Raw genomic sequence first — 7,153 nt, forward strand, 5'->3', positions numbered from 1 at the left:
CTCAGGGTAAGCAGGATGGGCTGGGCTCCCTGGCTCCTGCTGCGGGAGGGGCTCGGGGCGGGTTGTGCTGTGCTGCCCACCCCGCACTTCCCAGGATTCACACCTGGCTGGGTCCCACAGCCGGGCAGGGGATGAAGGTGGAGGTGTTGGGAAGAAGAAGCAGGGGGAATGTGTGGAGGCTTCAGCACAGGAGCTCTGTGGGGAGCAGAACAGGCAGAAATCAGCCCCTAAGTCCCACCCTTGCCATCACCTGAACTCTTTCACTGCATCACCCTTGCCAGAGCCACGCAGCAATGGGAACACAGACCCCAAAGGGCCACCCTGTCCCCGTTGTCTCCCAGCCAGCCCCTGGAGAAGGCAGCGAAGCCACTGCCACGTCCTTGGCTGCTGGTGTCCTTCTTTTGTCCTTGTAGAACCATCGCAAGCGTGGGAGGCTGGGTGAGCTCGGGGTGGTTGCTGCAGCTCTGTGGTGTACAGCTGGGGTTTAGGGGTTTTCCTTTCAAAACAACGAATGTGTGTTTGTAATTTGTAATGGTTAAAAAAAAAAAAAAAAGAAAAAAGTGCCAAAAAATGTACGAAGCATTTCATTTCCCTTCATACATGTCTGTTTTTATAAGAACAATGTGAAAATTGCTGGGATTAAATATTTTTGAACACGATAAAGTAGTTCCGTGGGAAGATCTAGCGTCCAGTATAACCTTGATAACAATTGCTCTGTATTTTTAAATGTCTGAAATCAGTTTGCAGAGACTCTGGCCTCAGGCTGCAGCCATGAAGGGCAGGGTGAGGGCTGGCCGTGCCTCATGCCTCGCTGTGGGATGATGGCCCAATGCCACTCTTTTGGCCCTGAGTGCCAGGTCCTGCCCTGGTGCAGCCCCACAGTGCCCCCTGCTCCCGTGGGATGGAGGCATTTGAGCCCTGCTGGGACATGAGGTGACCTGGCACAGTCCCAGGGACATCTCCCCTCTGTGGGTTGCCCCATAGAAGCCAGTGCTGGCCCTCTGAACTCAGCATTGCCTCTTCCCGTGCCAGCCCAGCCCAGTGCTGCCTCGCAGAGAGGGTGGGGATCTGGGTGCTGCCCCAAGGCACTGGGACCCTGCTGGAAACCCTTGGTCCTGTCACAGAGGACATGCAGAAAGTTTTGGGGAGCCCTGGTAGCCCAACCCCATTGGGCAGGGGGTCTGTGGGAACCCATCCTGCCTGTGCCCTGCTCACCCCTTGGCTGCCCAACAACCTGTGGCTGTCACCTGGCAGCTCCTATGGGAGCTGGGACAGGGCAGCTCCCCAGAGCTACAGGGAGAAAACTGAGGGGACAAGAAGGGGCTGCCTTAGCTGCCCCCGCTATGGCTTCGTGTCGGCTGCATCCCACACAGAGCAACAAGCACAGCTTAGGGGGATCCAGGGGCTTCGGTGGAAAAATCCCCCCCTGCTCCCCGGGAGCCTCTCCAGGCTGAGCTGCCCTGGTGAGGGCAGAAACGAGCCCTCACGAGGTTTTCCTCCAGCATCAGGGGTGGGCAGGGCAAGGTCCTGCTGGGGGACCCCAGGTGCCTTTGGGACACCCCGAGCACGGCCCTGCCTGAGAGCGTGGTGGCAGCATGGTGACTGTCACCTCGCCAAGGAGCAGCGCCACCGGGACACTCCAGCTGGAACAGCATTCCCTGATGCCAGCAGTCCCAAGTGTCCCCGGCAGCCGGGAGGGAGGGGATGCTCAGCCCACTCCATACTCGGGGAAATGCCCGGCCGAGGAAACCTGGAGCCTCCCATCTGTCCCTGCCCCTCTGCATCCAAAACAATGCAACAGCGCTGCCTTCCCCAAATGTGCTTTTAACCAAGGTTACGCTGTGACATCGATAATGGCTTTGCTCAGCAGCTGCCAGGCTAATGCACAGGGGGCGAGGGAGCCAAGGCTCTGATGCAGAGCATTCCTGGGGGAGGGAGATTGGGTTATTTTTGGACAGAGATTGCAAGAGAATTAAAATGAAGGGGGGAAAAAAAAGCCCTTGATGCTGCCGTTCCTCCTCGGTGACGTAAAGCCAGAGCCAATCTCTGGCCTCAGGCGTTGTGCTGCGGATGGAGCTTTGTCTGGGCACGGCAGTCTCGGCCACTACGGCCTCCCCCTGCCTGGGGCCGGGCAAGGGACACAGCGGGGCCATGCCACAGCAGTCACACAGCTGAGGGACCCCCGAGGTCAGGGATGGAGCAGCGGAGACCCCTTGATTCCTTGCAAGCTGCATTGGAGGCTGGTGAGGCAACAGCATCCCTGCCCAGCCTGTGTCAGGCACAGCATCCCTGCCCACTCCAGGTCAGGCACAGCATCCCTGCCCAGCCCAGAAGGCTGGGAAAAGCCCTGGGATGCACTTGGCATAGCTCTGCCAGCAACACCCTGGCAGGAGCCCAGTCTGTGGGCAGCATACAGGCTCCAGTGGTTCCTTCTCCCTTTTCCTGAGATGTTCTCCTGGGGCAGACACTGCCAGTGTCCTCCCCTCAGCTGCTGCCAAAACTGTGCTTGTGTTCTGCCAGGGCTGGGATTTCCTGGAATGTTTAGGCTGGAGCTGGGACAGCACTCCTGGAGGGGACCTCCTTGTGCTGAGGAATCACAAAATCATGGAATCATTGGTTTGTGTTAGAAAAGACCTTTAAAATTCACCTTCTTCCAAGCCCTTGCCCTGGGCAGGGACACTATTCCAGGTTGCTCCAAGCCCTCTCCAACCTGGCTTTGGACAATTCCAGGGATAGAGCAGCCACAGCTCTCGGGTCAGCCCGTGCCAGGGCCTCACCACCCTCCCAGGGAAGAATTTCTTGTCAATATGCCATCCTAACACATTCTCACTTTCAAGCCAGTCCTCCATGTCCTGTCACTCCATCCCCTCATCCAAAGTCCCTCTCCAGCTCTCTTGGGACCCTGCAGGAAAGCCAGGTTGATCTGCAGGGAAGAGATGAGCAGTAGAGCTGGGGACCAGGGGTTGGTCCAGAGGCAGCAGAGAGCTCAGAAGGCAGAGGAAGGGGAGAAAGGAGGGGAGAGCCCAGAGCCGCGGAGCCTGCGAGTGCCGACAGAAGGACACACTGTCTGCCAGAAGCAGGAGCTGTGCCTGAGGCTGGGGGGTCTGGGAAGGAGCAGGGTGGAAAAAACTCCCGTTCCTTTCACCCTGCAACACCCAACACTGCCAGGGCCCCGCAGCAGGACACCGGGCTGGCGAATGTGCTGGGGAAGCAGCAGGAGGCAAAAAATGTGCCAGGATGGAAAACAGGGCGCAGTTTAAGATTGCCAGGGATGAAGCTGCTCAGAGGAAGCACACACACACCTGAGGGGCTGTGCAGGACAGCTCTGCTTCCACTTCCAGAGCCCAGCCTGAGCAGTGCCAGGGGAGGATGCGTGGGCACCGGATGGTAAAATCTGCAAAACAAGGCAGGGCTTTCCTTGTGCCAGGAGCAGTGACACGTGTCCCACATGGTTTACGTGGCACTGCCACAGGGCAGGGCAGGGCAGGGCAGGGCAGGGCAGGGCAGGGCAGGGCAGCACTAACAGGGACACAGGACACAGGATCTGCCTGGACACTGGATCTACCTGGACCAGGGATCTGCCTGCAGGCAGCTCAGCTCAGCCGCTCACCTGGGCAAAGGAGGAGTGAGGGGCAGAGCACTAGATCCCCTGGGGCTCCAGGAACTGACAGCATAGGCTTAGGGGAACAGGAAATGGGTTGGGGAGGAAAAAGGCAAGAAGGAAGACTCACAACAGTTTGTCCACTAGCACTTAAGAGTTGCAAAGGGACGCTCCAACCTGGGAACAGTGTCTCCCCATCCCTGGTGCCGCAGCACACCCTCACATCCTCGCTGAGGCATTCCCTGGCTGTCTGCATCGTTGGGAGCTTCTGTCCCCTGCATGCCAGATGCATTTATTCTCGGAGACAAGCAACCCCTGGCAGCCCGAGGGCTGCAGCACAAGGGGCCGGAATCCCCGGAGCTAGTATTCCCTGAATCCCTGCGTTCCTGCATGCCTGGAGCCAGAATCCTACACATCCCAACTGCTGCATCCCTAATGGCCTGTGTCCCTGGAGCCAGTCCCCATTCCCTTGGTGGCTGCATCCCTGCGTGCTCCCACCCCTGGGACCAGCGTCCCCAGACTGCTGCAGCCCCCAGCGCCCGAATCCCTGAAGTCACTGTCCCTGCGCGTCCCGCTGCACCCCCGGTGGCCCCGCACCTCCCTCTCCTCCGCCACCCAGCCCCCGCCTCCCCGGGGCCTTATCCCCGCATCCCGGAGTGCCCGCGGCCGGGATGGGCGCTCCCTCGGGGACCATCGCCGCCTCCTCCCGCCTCTCTCTCTCTCTCTCTCCCCGGGACCCCTCCCGAAGTGCCGCAACCCCGCGGCTCCCCCGCCCCTCCGGGCCCCTCCCGGCAGCGCGGGGCGGGAGCGCGGGCCGGGGGCGGGCGCGGCGCGGGGCGGGCGCGGGGGCGGGGGCGGGCGGGCTGTGCGGGGCCGGGGCCGCAGCTGCCGCCCGGCGCGGTCCCGGCGGGGGCGGCGCGGCCCCTCCTGCCCGGGCTGCTGGGAGTTGTGGTCCGCGGCGGCGGCGGAGCGGCGCGGAGGGAGCGCGGCCCCGCGCGGCCCCGCACGGCCCCGCACGGCCCGGCGCGGGCGGCAGGTCGGTACCGCAGCGCTCCGCAGCGCATCGCGGGGGGGCCGCGGGGGCGCGGGGCGGTATCGGGGCCCGAGGCGGGGGCGCAGCCCGAATTCCTCCCGACCGGGCCGGGGCAGGAGCTCGGCTCGGCGTCGGGCGGGTGGCACGGCCGCGCCGGGTGACAGCGCGGCGGTAGGTGCCACCGGAGCGCCGGGTGATGGGACGCCGGCGCGGCCGTGCTATTGCCGCGCCGGGTGATGCGGCCACAGCGGTGACACCCGCTGACGCCGCCACGCTGGGTGACACCGTCACACCGGGTGAGAGCAGCGCGAGGGTGGCACTTACTCTGGTGGCACCGGCGGGGTGGCGTGCTCAGGAGAGGGTGAAGGGAGCACCCGCTGCTCCGGTTCCGGAGTGGCAGCGGGCGTCCCGCCTCACCCCAAGGCTCCTGCTCCTCGTGCTGCTCCCAAAGGCGACACCAGCCGTGCCGAGCCGAGGACATCCCCGCCACGCGTCCCCGTCACTGCCGGCCCACGGCCCGGGGACCCTGGCCGGGCTGAGCAGAACCCGCTGCCTCCAGGAGATGCCGGGGCCACCACGGAACCACCGAGATGCAACTTTGTGCTGCATCGAAGCCTCTGCCTTCCTTATGTAACACGGCTGCTGCTGGCACGGTGCTCGCCTCCACGTCCTGCACAACTTCGGTGCAACGTGGAATTGATCTCCGCTCGCTGGAATGGCTCTGCCATTATCATTAGCTGAGGATCTCGGGCCAGGGGTGCTGGATGTGACCCGTCTCGGTGCAGCGCCGTGGTGGTGAGGTGACAGCACCCGCTGGGTGCCCCACACAGCCCCAGCCACGCGTGTGTGTTGGGAGCAGTGCCGATGTTTGGAGCCCTGCCCCAGCGCTGGCACAGCCCCTCTGGAGGTGGGTTTGGTCAGGTTTGCATTCGGGTGGTAGCTCCTGGGCTGGTCCCACTGAGATTGTGCCCAGAGGACCCCAGGGCTCTGCAGCTCGAGGCTCCTGGGCTCTCTGGGGTCAGGCAGGTGGCATGTGGGCATGGGAGCTTGGATTTCTTGATGGTCTGATGGTTCCCCCCCGATCTGAGGTGTTGCCTGCATCCCTGGGGCAACACTGGGGTCATGTCTGTGCTGTGCTGCCCTTGAAGGGCAGCATTCTCACCTGGGGACCCCGAGGCTGTCGGACCCCCCAGTTCTGTTCCCCCTGTGCCTTTGCATTGCCATCGGCTCTGACTGAGCATGGCTGCTGTGCCTGAGCAGTTCCCCTTGTAGGGCAGGAGCCACCCTGAATACACATCACCCAGGGCTCTGCTCCTTCCCTAACATGCCCCAGTCCTGCTGGTAGCACGGGGGTTGTGCTAGCCTCCGGGGACACCCCTGGGACCAACTCTGTGGTTGCACCCCAGGAGCTGAGGCCTGGGCGGGAGAAACGGGAGTGTCTGGAGGGATGCCAGCCGTGGAGATGGAAAAAAGTTATCTTAAGATTCCCGGGAGGTTCTGACACGCCACGTGGACTGCAGATCCTGGGATGGGGCATGCAGGCAGCATGCTACAAGGAAGTAGGGTGGAGGGAGGTGTGTGGATGTTCCTCCCTGGGATGTAACACTGCCTGAATTCCGGGTCCCCAGCCCTGCAGCACGTCCGTCCCTGCTGTAGGGTCACATCCCATCTGCAGCCCATCTCCATCACCACTGATAAGGGAATGCATGTTGAGAGGCTGCAGGACCTTGGCAGGAAGGGCTGGAGAGGGTTTGGATGGCTTCCCTGGCTCATAAACCCATCCTGCTACTTAGAGTCAGTGCTCTTACCAATGAGCTGGTGAAATCAAACAAACCAACCTGACCTGCCCCTGTTGCCACCACCCCGACCTGCTCCTGTGGCCATGAGCTCTTGGCTCTCCCACAGCTCAGTCTGGAGGGAGAGTCACTTCAGAGCCATCAGATGGAGGGGATAAGATGATGTACTGCCGATAGGGCAGTGAAGTGTTTACTCTCAGTGTATATTCACTTAGCATCCAGATTTCAGACATGATAAGGCAGCAACTTAGAAGAGAAAGTGGAGGACATGCAGGAGGGGAGATGGTCACTGGGGTGGTGGGAGATGGGGTCTGGGTCTCCCTGCTGCCTTTTATTTGGGTATTTGTGGAAGGTGCTGTTCAGAGCACTGAGGGATTTACTCAGCAGGGGCTGATGTTGGGCTCCTTATCCACCATCCCCTCCCTGAGGAGCCAGTGCCCTACACAGCTCTGGCTGTGTCCTGTACACTGACCCCAGCAGTGACCCCATGGGGCAACCCTCTCCCTAACACCTCTGGGTTTCTCTCCCCAGAACCTCCCTCCAGCACGGTCTTTCAGGATGATGGGCCAAAGAACACCAGCGGGGACTCTCCGGCCACGTGGCTGCTGACCCAGGGGTGCTGCTGGGCACCGCTGCCAATGCAGAGCTCCCGGGAGTGCAGGGCCGAGCCACCGCTCCGCTCGCCCATGGCAGCCCCTTCCTGCCACGCCCCGGCCCGGCTGC

The sequence above is a fragment of the Cinclus cinclus genome, chromosome 17, assembly GCF_963662255.1.
Source record: "Cinclus cinclus chromosome 17, bCinCin1.1, whole genome shotgun sequence".
NCBI classification, from domain to species: domain Eukaryota; kingdom Metazoa; phylum Chordata; class Aves; order Passeriformes; family Cinclidae; genus Cinclus; species Cinclus cinclus.